The sequence below is a fragment of the Chiloscyllium punctatum genome, chromosome 31, assembly GCF_047496795.1.
Source record: "Chiloscyllium punctatum isolate Juve2018m chromosome 31, sChiPun1.3, whole genome shotgun sequence".
Lineage (NCBI taxonomy): Eukaryota > Metazoa > Chordata > Chondrichthyes > Orectolobiformes > Hemiscylliidae > Chiloscyllium > Chiloscyllium punctatum.
Window position 1 is genome coordinate 4891760 of NC_092769.1, and position 15791 is coordinate 4907550.

Genomic DNA, 15791 nt, shown 5'->3' on the forward strand with positions numbered 1-15791 from the left:
CTGCTTTAAATAAACACATCAGTCAGGAACAACTGTATAAAATGGATTTCATTGCAACGCAAACACAATGTGCAGTTTACTGAAGTTACGTGTTTGCACTGTCACTGACACTCTCTCTCCCCAGGACCTGCAGTCCGTCTCCACGCTGATTCAGACAGCACTGTCCTTCCTGTGACATATCCAATCGAGAATGGAAGGCCAAGCATTAATAACTTTTAGTTGCGAACAAAGCGACACGTTTTAAACCTTTACGATGCCCCCAGCGGAGAGTTGAGCCCTGTGACAGGCGGGGACACTAACCACGATACTGTGGAGGACAACAACATCGAAGGTGGCCCTTCAAGCCTGTTGTGGCCACACTTGTCCAACACAACTGCTTTACGACCTGAATCAAGATTTCCACCTTTTAGCCCATAGTCTAATTTATTTTGGCATCACAAATTCACATCTCAATTTTTTTTAAAGGTAAGAACGATTTCCGCCTCTCTGACCCTTTCCGCAAATCTACTCAAAACTTACTGCCTTTTTCCGAAGTCTCTTGGCCCCAGTGTTCGAACTCTCCACCAATAAGAAATGCTTCTTTCAGTCTATCCTATCCATATCCCTCATTACTTTGTACATCTCAGTCATGTCTTCTCCAATCTCCTCTGCTCGGCGACAAACAACCCCAGTGAACTCCTCACAACTGAAACTCTTCAGCCCAGACAATATCCCAGTGAATCTTTTGCAACGTTCCCAGTGCGATCACATCGTTGCAGTACTCTGAATTGCAGAACTGCGCAAAGTAATCTAGAATGAACTTTTTTTTCTATTCCGTTACAGTATGAGGGCGTCGCTGGTTCGGCAGTATTTATTGCCATCCCTAATTGCACAGCGGGTTGTTGAGACTCAACCATATTGTAGTGAGTCTGGAGTCACAAGGAGGCCCGAGCAGATAAGAATGGCAGTTTCATTCCTTAAATGACGTCAGATGTTTTTTTTTCAACAATTGAAAATGGATATATAGGAGTTTTTAGATTTGTAATTCCAGATATTTATTGAATCCCAATTCTACCTCCTAGCATGGTCTGAGTCAAACCCGAGTCCATGGTGTCTGAATAAACAGTCCAGTGATCAGTGGTAATAGCACTCGGCCATTGCAGAAAAGCAGTGAAACTGATCATATCCAATGAAGTCGCTTTTCCCCGATACTGTTCTGTGCCATTTTCCGGAGCTTGACGCCCCCCCCCCCCCAATAATGTCTGGTCCATGTCGGTAAAAGCTGCTACATGAGAATTGATCTCACAACACTGGTAACCAAACGGATCATATGGTCTGCAGGTCCCCATGGTGGGGTTGGGGCACGTCCACCCAGTAACAGTGACCCCAGCCACACAGACTGATCGGTATCAATGTGAGAGTCTGTAATAGATTCTGCAATGCCTTAGTGAAATAGGACATGACTCCACAAACTCATGATGAAAGAGCAGCGCTCCGAAAGCTAGTGCTTTAATTAAACCTGTGAGACCATAACCTGGTGTTGGGTGATTTTTAACTTTGTACTCCATAGTCCAACACCGGCATCCCTAAATAAATGAAATGGGGGTATGGGATGGAAGGTTCGGTTAGTGATCGTAAGAGGGAAGAAATCTCTGAGAACGGGTGGATTTGAATTCTGTCAGAGATGTGAGCGAGCAGAGCTTGAAGGAAAAAAATCACCTTGGAGAAAATCAAAACGTTAAAACAACTGATTCCTTTGTATTTCACAAAAGACTGGGACAAATAGAGCGATTACTATCGTGACTCGGATTCGAACCGAGGTTGCTGCGGCCACAACGCAGAGTATGAACCACTATACGATCACGGCACACCACAGGCTAACGTCCTTAGCACGCACCCTAAGTACAGCATCATAAGAAATGTTAGGCAGAGCACCAAATGCAAAATATCAGTGCGAAGTGAACAGTGGCAAATATGTGGGAACTCAGAATGGGCTGACCGTTTTACATCGGTGCCCACAGAGGTCCTGGTAATTTCATAGCTAATGTGCTGAAGGCTGAGGTAAATAGATTTCTCCAAAACATCAAAGACTCCCGGGACAGTGCAGCTTTTGTTACCTGCACATCCACCAATATCATTTATTGCATCCGTTGCTCCCGGTGCGGTCTCCTGTACATTGGGGACATTGGGCGCCTCCTAGCAGAGCGCTTCAGGTAACATCTCCGGCACACCCACACCAATCAACCACACTGCCCTGTGGCCCAAAATTTTAACTCTCCCTCCCACTCTGCCGAGGACATGGAGGTCCTGGGTCTCGTTCATCGCCACTCCCTCACCACCAGACGCCTGGAGGAAGAACGCCTCATCTTCCACCTCGGAACACTTCAACCTCAGGGCATCAATGTGGACTTCAACAGTTTCCTCATTTCCCTTCCCCTACCTCACCCTAGTTCGAAACTTCCAGCTCAGCACTGTCCCCATGACTTGTCCTGACTTGTCCTACCTGTTTATCTTCTTTTCCACCTATCCACCCCGCCCTCCCCCCGACCTATCACCTTCATCCCCTCCCCCATCTCAACTATTGTACTCTATGCTACTTTCTCCCCACCCCCACCCTCCTCTCACTTATCTCTCCACCCTTCATGCTCTCTGCCTTTATTCCTGATGAAGAGCTTTTGCCCGAAACGTCGATTTTACTGCTCCTCGGATGCTGCCTGAACTGCTGTGCTCTTCCAGCACCAATAATCCAGAATCTGGTTTCCAGCATCTGCAGTCATTGTTTTTACCAAGCTTTTATTGAAATGTATACTTCCATAGCAATGCAGTTTAACATCAGTTACTTCCCGAGTTTCCCCACACAAGGCAGTAACCACTGCTGACACATGGTCCCAGTTCCCAGCCCCAGAATCAGAGGAACTGATTGACGCAGTCGCGAAGAACCAACTTGAAATCGGGATGGGAATGAGGTCGCAGAGATACTCGATGGCTCAAGTGACACAACCGGAGAAAGCACGGTGTTTCTATGATGGTTTTGAGGAGCAAGCAATTCCGAGGTTGGGAGTGCTTCTGGTCAAAGGCGGGGCAGAAGGGAAAATTTGTTCCCGTTTATAATAACAGCAATCTACAATGCATCTTGCTGAGATAACTGAGTGCCACAACTGGAGCGTGGGCGGCTGGTTTGAAGTTTAATTTTGCTTCACTATCACCCAGTTCCCGGGAATGAATTGCTTTCACCATTTTTCTTTCCAATTGAGTGATATCTCCCTGTAGTCTGCGGCTTTCTTCCTCATGGTTAATTGCATGACTAACTGTTGTATGATCTGCACACTGTTAAATCACGGCCACTACAAGTAAATATGAATCATTGATCTATATGAGAAAACAGTGGAACTCACTGCAGGCGTGCTGCGTAGGTTTGCAGGCGACGTCAGAATTGTAGACAGTGAGGAAGATTATCTAAGATTCAAAAGGATCTTAATCCAATGAGTCGTTGGACTGAAAAATGTAACATGGAGTTCAATCTGGATAAATGGAAGGTATTGCATTTTGGTACAACAAAAAGAGTATGGCTATGCGTATGTTGGAGAACACGGAAACTCGGGATGCAGGTACATAATTCCTTCTCATTTGCATTACCGACAGACAAGATGGATCAAAGGCATTTAACAAACTTGCCTTCATTGCTCAGTCCTTTGGGTATAGTAGTTGCGACGTTATGGTGAAGTTTTGCAGGACATTGATGAGGCCTCTTCTGGAATATTATGTCCAGTTCTGGTCGCCCAGTTGTTGGAATGATACTATTCAGCTGGAGTAGGTTCAGAAAAGGCATATACGCTTGTTGCCTGTGGAAGGTTTGAGTTCTAATGAAAGGCTGGATAGGCTGAGACTATTTTCAGATTCGAGATCGGGGTGCTGGAAAACCACATCAGGTAAGGCAGAATCCGAGGAGCAGGAGAATCATTTTTTTTCGCGCAAGTGTCGTTCACCAGGCTCTTCCCCGAAACGTCGATTCTCCTGCTCGTCAGATGCTGCCTGACCTGCTGTGCTTTCCCAACAACAACACTCTCGACTCTGATCTCTCATCTGAAGTTCTCATTTTCTCTTAGTTGAAACTGTTTTCACTGTAGATTAGGGGTTTGAGCGGCGATCTGACGGAAGTTTATGAATTATTGAGAGGCAAGTTTAGAGTTAATGATAGCGGCCTTTTCCCAGGAGGGGGATTTCAAGGCGAGAGGGCATATGTTTAAGATGAAAAGAGAGATTCTTTTTTTTAACAAAAGGCATATGAGGCATTTTTTTACGGAAGGTGTTTTACGTGTGCAATTAACTTGCTGAGGAAGTGATGGATGAGGGTACGTTTGCAACATTTAATGGACAATTGATTCCAAGCATGAATGGGAAAGTGGGATTCTTAAAATAAATTTATTCATGCCTAGTACGTCAGTTATTTCCCAGAGGACATTTAAGAGTCAACCACGATATTATCTATCTGGAGTCTCCTGTGGGACAGAGCAGATGACTATGGCACGTTGCTTCCCGAACTCCATGAGTGAATAAGATGGGATTTTCTACACAACTGTTTCAGGTCATCACGAGACTCTTCAATTCCAGGTGCTTATTGAATTCAAACTCCACCACCTGTCATGCCAGGACCTGAACCCTTTGGATTAACACCACAGTAATAACACTACAAGGGCATTATAACCACTCAGCGGGTACAGCAGGAGGCAGATGGGACTAGATTCGTTTGACAGTGTGTTCAGCATGGATTGGTTGGACTAGAATGGGGAACCTTATCAAACGCCTTGCTAAAATTCTTACTCACCACGTTTACTGGTCGACTTTCATCGACGTGTTTTTTCACATCTTCAAAGAATTCAATCAGGTGTGTGAGGGATGACCTGCTCCTCACAAAGCCATGCTGACTCTCTCTAATCAAACTATGGTTTTCTGTGTAATCGTAAATCTTGTCTCTGAGAACCGTCTCCAATACTTTGCCCACCACTGGTGTAAGACTGACTGTTCTATCATGCCCAGGGTTATCCCTATTCCCTTTCCTGAACAAGCAAATAACATTTGCCACCCTCCAATCATCTGGCACTATTCCAGTGGACAGTGAGGATGCAAAGATCATCGCCAATGCCACATCAATTTCTTCCGTCTCAGACCCAGGGGATTTATTTATACTTATGTTTGTCCATCAATCAGTCTTTACCATCAAATTGTCTACACACTGTCCAAACAACTGATTGACTGCTTTCCACTTCAGTGTCATATACAGTGCTGCCTTTCTGAGCAAATCTGGTTCCTATGAACCATGGAATAAAAAAAAATGGAATGCACCAATGCCGTCCTCATGAAGGGCCGATGCCCGAAATATCGACTCCACAGAGCTTGAACTTCTGTGCTTTACCAGCGCCACGTTTTCGACTCTGATCTCTATCAACTGCAGTCCTCAGTTTCTCCAATACTGAGGGCTGTCCCCTCTACACACTGCCAGGGAATTAACCATCAGAAATTCATTGTATGTGGAGCTGACTGCTCTGGAAAGTTGCACTTGATGACTACACATTTTTAAAAAAAACAAATTACAATTCAACAAATATTCATTCACTCCAGTAGTTATTATTTTGATTCATGGTTTGGGCAGTCTGATAATAAACAGTGAATGTTTGAAGAACTCCGATGTACAAAGTATTTTAGGTGTTATATTCCAGCTTACGTTAATGCTGGGAGCATTATCAGACAGACTGATGTGATAAGGGAATAAGTTGACATGTGGAGGAGTGACATCTTTGCCATCACAGAGACGTGTTTGAGGGAGGTCAGGGCGAACAACGCAATATTCTGTTCTACCGGAACTATCGGCAGGACAGGACTGGGTGTCAAAGAGGAAGTGGTGTTGCGATATTTATGAAGGAGTCAGGTATTGTTGAAAGGATGGATGATATCTTGGAAATGTCTTCAAATGAGGCTTTTTGGGTTGAGGTTAGGATCAAAATGATGGGAACACATTGTTGGGTATATTTTATAGACCCCAGAAAAATGAAAGTACAGGAGGAGATAGTAAACCAATTCACTGAGGCGTGTAAGAACAATAATAGGATCATTGCATTCAGGCAGTTCAATTCCCAACATTCATTGGGGCAGTGATAACTTTTTAAGAGGGAGAGAGATGGCCTGATTTTTTTTTCCAGGAACTCCTTATATTGACATGTAGAAGATGCAACAAGGGCCGGTGAAAATCTGCGTCCTCATTCTGAGGAATGAAGTCAGTCAGGTGTTTCAGGCAGGATTGTGAGACCATTTTAGGACCAGTGACCATGACATCATATATTTTAACTTTGTTGAGGAAAAGGTTAAAAAATTAAAGTTTTTTGGATTGGGGACGCAAATTTTATTCAAACAAGACAGCATCTGGCCAAAGTACCGTTTCTTCTGGTTAAAACTGTAGCAGAACAACTTGGGGCTGGGGCTTGGAGTCGGGGGGTGGGGAATGTCACATACTCAAAATGAAATTGATGACAATGTCAACACACCAAAGATGAGTATGAGAACAAACAAGCCCAGAGAACTTTGTATGTCTACAATTATTCCGAAGAAGGAAAGAAAAACTTAATGGAGATATAAAGTGAGCAGGTCAATGAAGATGCTAAAGGAGCATAGAAAGTGTAGGGCTCACCTTAAGAACAAAAGAAGAGCAAAAAGTGGCGAGGTAAAACATCAGCAGGCAAGTTTAACAAGACATTCCTCTGTTTATTCAGAGGAAGAGGTTGACATGGGAAAGAATGGGTAATATTAGGGACTGAGGAGGCAACCTTTGAACGGAGCCACATAATATGGTAGTCATGTATTTCATATCAGTCTTCAGTGTCGAGAAGCAGTTACCGGATTCAGGGAGAGTGACCATGTGATCCTTGAGCATTTTGACTGGGAGGCTGAGGAAGAATTGGAAGTTCATGTGGAGTAGAGAGTGGGCAAATCCCTAATCTGGATGAGCTGATATCTTAGGCTGGTGATGAGGGAAGAAATGACAGACTCTGAAACGTTCCTTATTTTATCGTTTCCTCTGACTGGAGATGAGGTGTGAAAGGAACAAGACAACATCTAATGTAGGTTAAACTTTCACACAGTGTGCTAGAAATAAGACAAGGGATTGAGACCACCAAATCTCCCATCAGTGGGAGGGAAACAATTCATAGAATCCCTCCAGCATGGGAACTGGCCCATCAGCACTCCAAGTCCACACGGGGCCCTTCAAAGAATACCCTACCCAAATCCGTTATGCAACATTTACCCTTCACGTACACATCCATGAACGCAGTGGGGCTATTTAGCATGGCCAATTCACCGAACCTGCACATATTTGGATTGTGGGGGGAAACCGGATACCCACGCAGACACAGGCAGAATGTGCAAACTCCACAGAGTCAGTCGCCCTACACTGGAATCAAACTAGGATCTCTGGAGCTGTGAGGCCGGAATGCTAACCGTTGAGCCACCATGCTGTAGAAAATTGTGAAGGCTGTTGAGATTGGATAATTGAATATCTTCAAGGTTGAGAGAGACTTTTTTAAACAAGGGTTACCGGGAAAAAGCAGGAAAGTTGAATGAAGGATTATAAGTTTAAACACAACCAAATTGAAAGGAAAAGCAGATTCAGTGAATGGATGGGAATCTGTTGCTCCAATGTCTGATGGTAGTTTTTTTTCCAATAGCCCTGTACTCACTGGAACATCACCATCTCTCCCTCTGGAGTGAGATCCAGTTTGGAATACAATTGATGGATGCAAGTAAATCACACGTGCAGTTCTAATAGACAGAGAGTTCCAGCAGAGAGCTACAACAACGTGGATGCGCTGTTTGGGTGAAAACTTTCATCGGCACAGTCACCACTACCAGAAGGAAACCCTCAGCAAGATACCCTCCAAGGCCAGGCAGTGACCTGCAGCTGAAGCACAGGTCGTTATGGATTGGTAGAATGGCGTGCTTCAGGCCTACTGCCATACTAGTCTGAAAATGTCTGTTTCTGAAAGGTAAGCAGACTCAGGCCTGGTTAGTACTTGGACGGGTGACTGCCTGGGAATGTCAGGTGCAGGAGGCTTGATGCCCACACACTGCATCCCTGTACTGTCGCCATCCAGCTAGAACCAGAATTATATGCAGAGGAGTATATAGAGGCGTGATGGTAAAATTGCAGAGTAAGCAGTAAGACTTAGGCTTGAGAGGCTTCAGCGAACAACAGGTTAGCTCAGTTAACGTCTATTAACTTTCTTCTTTAGTCTGACAGTGGTTAAGATGGTAGGACCATCGCCTGTTCCTCCTGCTGGACGTGTGAGCTCAGGAAGACTTCCATTATCCCTGATGACGACATGCGTGTTGGAAGTGCGCCCAGCTGCAGCTCCTGGAAGACCCTGTTATGGAGCTGGAGTTGGAACTGAATGCACTCAGTGTCATCTAAGATGCTGAGCGCATCAGAGATAAGAGTTTCGTGAGGTAGTCACACCTAAGGTGTAGGCAGAGAGTTGAGGATGGCCATCAGGAAAGGCAAAGAGTGTAGGTTCGCCTGTGTCCATTCCCACCGAAAACAGCTATACCAATTTGGATTGTGTTGGGGGTATGACTGTTCGGGGAAAGCAACAGTAGTCAGGTTGGTGGCACTACAACTGTCTCTGGGGCACAGCGGGAAATGGTAAAGATAAAGAGGGCTTTCGTGGTGGGTGAGTAAATAGTTAGGGGTTGAGGGCAGGCAGAGATTCTGTGACCGAAAATGGGAACGCAGGAGAGTGTGTAACATCCCAGGTGTCAGGATCCAGGGTGTCACAGATGTGTGCAGAAATATTTCAAGGGGGAGGGGGAACAGCACGTTGGCGGAAATGACATAGGTAGAAATAGGGATGAGGTCCTGCGGTGTGATTATAGAGAGCGAGGAAAAATGTTAAACGCCAGGACCTGTTGGTGACAATCTCTGGATGATTTCCAGTGCCATGTGCTAGTGAGGGTAAGAACAGCAGTATATAGCAGATGAATGTGTAGCTAAAAAAATTGTGAGGCCGGAATTCAGATTTTTGGTTTGTTAGGATCTTTACTGAGGGAGAGATGACCTGATCAAGATGGCTGGGTTGCATCTGAACTGGAGTGAGACCAATATCCTGGCAGGCAGGTTTGCTTGTGCTCCAATGGAGGGTTCAAACGAGATTGGCACAGGTTGGTATCCTCAAGAGCAGGGAGGCAAGTGCGAGGCTGAAAAGAGATACAGTAATTAGAAACAGTAAAGTGAAGAGGCAGGTCAGGCTGGAACATGACAGGGAGCAAGGAATGCCTGTTGGTTAAATTGTATCTATTTCACTACAAAAGGGTTGACAGGTAAGGCCAATAAACTCAGGGCGTGGATAGGTACGTGGGACTGGGATATTATAGCCATTACAGAAACATGGCTAACGGAGGAACTGGACTGGCAGCTTAACATGCAAGGGTACAGGTGCTTTAGGCGGTGGTGGAAGGAGGGGAGGGGGAGTTGCATTTTTGATTAAGGCAAGTATCACGGCAATAATCAGAGATAAAATAACTGAAGGATCATTCAGTCATGTTTTGTGGGTGGAGCTAAGAAATAAGAAGGGATCGCGATATTATTTGGGTTGTACTCTAGGCCCCTAAAAGGAATAAAAATGTTGGGAAAGTGAGGAGGCTTGCAGATGGAAACGGATTGTCATAATAGGCGATCTTAATTTTCCTAACATAGACTGGGACTGCCAGAGGGATAAGGGCTTTGATGTGGAGGAATTGGTTAAGTGGGCGGCACAGTGGTTAGCACTGCTGCCTCCCAGCGGCAGAGACCTGGGGTCAATTCCAGCCTCAGGCGACCCTCCGTTTGCACATTCTCCCTGTGTCTGCGTGGGTTTCCTCCCACAATCCAAAAATGTGCATGTTAGGTGAAGTGGCCATGTAGTGTTAGCTGTAGGGGAATGGGTCTGGGGGGGTTGCGCTTCGGCAGGTCGGTGTGAACTTGTTGGGCTGAAGGGTCTGTTTCCACACTGTAAGTAATCTAAAAAAAAGTGCATCAGGAAAGTATCATCAAGCAGTATGGAGAGGGCACTAGGCGGAAAGGGCAAACCTTGGCCTACTCTTGTGGAATAGGGCAGGACAGGAGACAGTGGGGGGTGCACTTTGGGACCAGTGACAACAGTTCTCTTAATTTTAAAATAGTTATGAAGAAGGACAAACCTGGTCCACAGATTCAAGTTCTAAATTGGAATAAGGTGAATTTTAATGGAATTAAACAGGAGCCTGCAAGGGTTGGTTGGACCAGTTTGTTTGCAGGTGAAGAGACCTCTGGCAAATGGGAGGACTTTAAAAATTAGACAGCGAGAGTTCAATGTCTAGATGTACCTGCGAGGGTGAAAGGGCAGGAAGAGGGAAGTCTTGATGACAAAAGATATTGAGGTTTTGAGCAGAAAAGAAAGGCGGAGGAACGGCTCAGTTAACGGCAGCTGGGAACAAGGCAGGCCCTGGAGGTATACAGGGGATACAGGAATTTACTGAAGAAGTAAATCAGTAGGGACAAAAGGGAGCATGAAACAGCTTTGGCTGAGATGACTAGGGTGAATCCAAAGGGGTATTTTTAAAAGTATATTGAAAAAAACAATAACGAGGGAGATAATTGAACCCCTCAAGGACCAAAGTGGACATATATGCATAGAACCGCAGGCAATGGGCGAGGTCTTCAACGGATATTTCTCCTCTGGGTTTACCATGAAGAAAGGCATAAAATCTTGGGGAAGTTAGTGGTCATATCTGGGGAACTGTCCATATCACAGTCGAGGTGCTGTTGCACCTATTAGAATGTATGACGGTGGATACTTCTCCTGGTCCTTATCAGATATATCCAGGGACGCATCAGATATATCCCTCCACATTGAACAACATTTGGTGGAAGCGCTGAGACAGTGTCAAAGCTGCAGAATATATACTAGGTGGGCGATTTCAAAACCACCACTTAGAAGCAGCATTGCTGATCGAGATGGTCAGATCCAAAACGACATAGCTGTGAGACCGGGTGAGAAGGGAATGACTGAGAGATAGAAACAGACTGGACCTCATCATCGCCAACCTACAAGCTGCAGACACATTGATCGATGACTCTATTGTGAACGGTGACTACCGCACACAGTATTTCTGGAGACAAAGTCACACTTTACATTATGAATATCCTTTGTATCATCATGCTGAACAGGAAATCTTTAGTAACTGAGTACTGGGCTGTGCTACGTGAATCATAAAAATCATAAAGTCCTTACAATGTGGAAACATGCACTTCGGTCAACAAGTCCACACCAAACCTACAAAGAGTATCCTATTCAGATACACCCCAACATTACCAACAGCGGTAGAATTTTATTCCAGCAAACTTTTCACTATCACTGTTGCCATATGCTCCACTTTGCCCTGACCATCATGCCAGGGGATAACCCTTGTTCAATTGAGAATGCAGGAGGGCCTCCCACGAGCAGCACCAGCTACACCTCAAAATGAGGTGAGCTAACCAAATTGGGCCACTTACTCACCAGATAGCAAAAGATTCAAATGAGAGACTGATCGAACCAACAAATCAGAGCTAATCACTGCAATCCTGTCAAATGCAGTCAGGGTGAATAGCCGTGGTCAATCGACCAACTCAAAGGAGGAGGAGGATCCACAAATACGAACTTCCTCAATGATGGAAGAGCCCAGCACAACAATAGAAATGCTAAGGTTGAAACATTCACAGCAATTTTCAAACAGAAGTTTCGAAGGGATGATCTATTTCAGTCTCCTCCAGATGGCAGTCTTAAGCGAATCCAAAACATTTCATATGGTATCTGCAAGTGGCTGGCGAGATTGGAGATTGCAACAGCTGTGGGGCCTTATAACATTCCATTCAAGCTGTTCCTGCTGGGATACGGCACTGGCAGCTACCTGACAATGTGGGAAACTATCCTGTGTCCTGTACATACACAGACAAAACACCAGACAATTAATGACGGCCCCATTGCTCTAATCCCCATCATTAATAAAGTGATGGAAGATGTCATCTACAGTGGTATGAAGTAACACGTCCTCAGCACCAACCTGCTCACTGATGCTCAATTTGTGCTCATTGAAGCCTTGTTTTAAAAATGGACAACAAGAAAATACACAGCGGAAATCTAGAGCGGAGGCCAGAGTGACTGCATTTAACACAATTATAATTGGATTTGAGGGGGTCAGGGTGACGGTGTTGGAGTGTGTGAGAGAGGGTCAGTGTGACGGTAATGGAGTAGGTGTGAGGTGGTCAGTGTGATGGTGATGGAGTGAGAATGAGGTGTTCAGGGTTACATTGATGGACTGAGTGTGAGGGGGTCGGGGTGACAGTGATGGTGTGTGTGTGAGGAGGTCAGGGTGACGGTGATGGAGTGAGTGTGAGGGGGTCAGGGTGACGGTGATGGAGTGAGTGTGAGGGGGTCGGGGTGACGGTGATGGAGTGAGTGTGAGGGGGTCAGGGTGACGGTGATGGAGTGAGTGTGAGGGGGTCAGGGTGAGGGTGACTGAATGAGTGTGAGGGGATGAGTGTGACGGTGATGGAGTGAGTGCGAGAGGGTCAGGGTGACGGTGATGGAGTGAGTGTGAGGGGGTCAGGGTGAGGGTGACTGAATGAGTGTGAGGGGGTCAGGGTGACCGTGATGGAGTGAGTGAGAGAGGGTCAGGGTGACGGTGATGGAGTGAGTGTGAGGGGGTCAGGGTGAGGGTGACTGAATGAGTGTGAGGGGATGAGTGTGACGGTGATGGAGTGAGTGTAGGGGGTGAGTGTGACATTGATGGAGTGAGTGTGAGGAGGTCAGGGTGACTGTAATGGTGTGAGTGTGAGGGTGTCAGTGTGACAGTGATGGAATCAGTGTATGTAATGGGGAGAGTGAGAGTATGTGCTTGTCCAGGCAAAAACATAGACAGATCCAGCAAATCTCTTTCCCCACACACACTCACTCTGTGGTTTCAGAGCTTCCCTTCTCTGCAGCCTCTGCTCCATTTGTTGTTCACGTTACAGACCCAGATGCTGTAACTACAGTCCTCATGCTCCATCCAGAGTTGGGTCAGCAAATCCTCAGGTCTCCCTGAATGTCTGAGGCAGCTCACAGCACAACCTCCAGCAAACCATCACCAGCCCCTCCACTAACTTTTCAATAGCAGAAGTCAGTCAGAAACCCCTCAGCTACAAGTTAGATGCCTGTTCCTTTACAATTATACTCCAGGATTTTCCTCGTGTTACTGACCGCACATCAACTGAGAGAGACAGGCGCATACCAATTTTCAAACAGAAGAGTCAAATCTGTTGGAACACCTGTCCATGGAGCACCACATGGGACACCTCGGGAAGTGAACAACAGCCTGACATCCACCATTTCACTGTTTCTGAGATTCACAATGCCAGCACTCGATGCACGAGGGATTCAAAACCAAAGGCCAGGGAAAGATACGGAAAAAAAAATTGGTAACTTGCTGAAAATATGGATAAGGAGATGGGGGGATCGGAATAACGGGAGAAGGGAGACAATGTTAAGAAAGCAAACATTGAATGGAGACATTGCCAGATCGGCGAGAATGGTCCATTGCCTCAAATTCTGAACTGGGGTAAGGTAATGGCTAAGATGCAGAGTTGTGCAGGCCGTGCTAGTGGATTACTACATAAACTGGACTGTCTGCACAGCAGGGGGAGCATTGCAACTTTTGCCAGGATATTGCAACCCTCCACCACCACCACCCTCTGTCTCCGACCGTTGAGCCAGTTTTTTTTACCAAATGGCTTTCATATGAACCAACCTTGTTAAACAGATGACCATGTACAATGTTATTCAATGCCTTGCTGAATTCCATATCGACAATGTACACCACTCTATCTCAATTAATCTTCTTAGTCGCTTCTTCAAAGAAATCTCAGTCAAGTCAGTGAGACACAATATTGCTTGCACAAAGTCATGTTGACTATCCCTCATCAGTCGTTACCTTACAAAATGCTTGAAAATCATATGCTTCATAATCCCCTCCAACAACTTACCTACCACTAACGTCAGGCTCACTGGCTTTTCCGTATTACCCTTAATAAATCCTTTAAGCAGTGGCACTACGTTAGCCAACGTCCAGTCTTCCAGCACTTTATCTGTGGCTATTGATGATAGCAAGGGGCCCAGCAATTACTTCCCTAGCATCCCTCAGAGTTCAAGCGTGCATCCAATAAAATCCAGGACATTTTCCTTCCTTTGCATGTTTTAAGACCTCCAGCAGCTAGATTAGATTAGAGTGTGGAAACAGGCCGTTCGGCACAACAAGCCCACACCACCCGCCGAAGCACAACCCACCCATACCCCTACCCCTACGTTTACCCCTTACCTAACGCTACAGGCAATTTAGCATGGCCAATTCACCTGACCTGCACATCTTTGGACTGTGGGAGGAAACCGGAGCGCACCCACACAGACACGGGGAAAACGTGCAAACTTCACACAGAGAGTCACCTGAGGCGGGAACTGAACCCAGATCTCTGGCGCTGTGAGGCAACAGTGCTAACCACAGTGCGACCGTGCCGCTCCTCTGAAATGCAGCCACTTTCCAAGATGTCAATACTTATGTCCCAAGTTCTCCAGCCTCCATATCCTCCTGCACAGTAGATACTGATACAAAATAGTCGTTCAGTACCTCCCCCATTCCCTGTGGTTCTGTACATGGGCAAATTTGCTGATCTTTAAGGATGCCCTATTCTCGCTATAGTTACTCTTTTGTCCTTGATGTATTTGTAGAATTCTTTTGGATTCTCCTTAACTCTATTTGCCAAAGCTATCACATGTCCCCTTTTTATGCTCCCAATTTCCCTCTTAACTATACTCTTGTTGCCTTCAGACTCTTCTAGTGATTTACGTTAAATCAAGAATTAAGAGGCTAATGATGATCATTCCGATTGTCAGAAAAATCCATCCGGCTCACTGACACCCTTTAAGGAAACAAACTGCCATCCATTGCTGGTCTGGCCTACAAGTGACTCCAGACCCAGAACAATGTGGTTGACTGTTGACTGCCTTCTGGGCAATTAGGGATGGGTAATAGATGCTTGTCTTGTCAGGGACACCCTCATCCCGTGAATGAATTAAGGAAAAAAAACCCCTCAATTCCTGCTGTATATACCTGACACACGCTTCCCTTTTATCCATGACCAGAACCTCAACTTCTCCAATCCTACAGAATTCCTTACACGTGCCAGCCTTATCCTTCACCCGAACAGGGACTTAATGTCTCTGTCCTCCTGATGTGTCATTTTTGAAGGCTTCCCGCTTCTCCCCTTCTCTGCGAATATCTGTCCCAATTGACTTTGGAAAATTATTGATTAATATCATCAAAATTGGCTTTTCAACAATTTAGAACTTTAAGTTTTCGACATGGTTCATGCTGTTACATCTCTATTTTGAAACTATGGCATAATAATGACTTGCCATAATGTGCTCCCCCACTAATACCTCAACCACCCCCTACCCACTGCCTTAATTCCCAAGGGTAAGGTGACGTTTAGCTCCTTCTCTGTGATGGAGAGCATTGGTCAAACAGCTGCAGTGTTGTAACTGGGATTGGGGTCAGCAGAGTCTTTGACTCATTGGGTTGAAACTAACAATAATTTGTCTCAGTGACATTTTCATTGAGTGAGACAGAGGGATTGTCTGTACGAGGCTGAGCGAGTTTCCTGGGTCTATCTTATGGAACTCACCTCATTAACTACCTACCCCACCCCATGGTGTCCCTCTCATTCAATACCA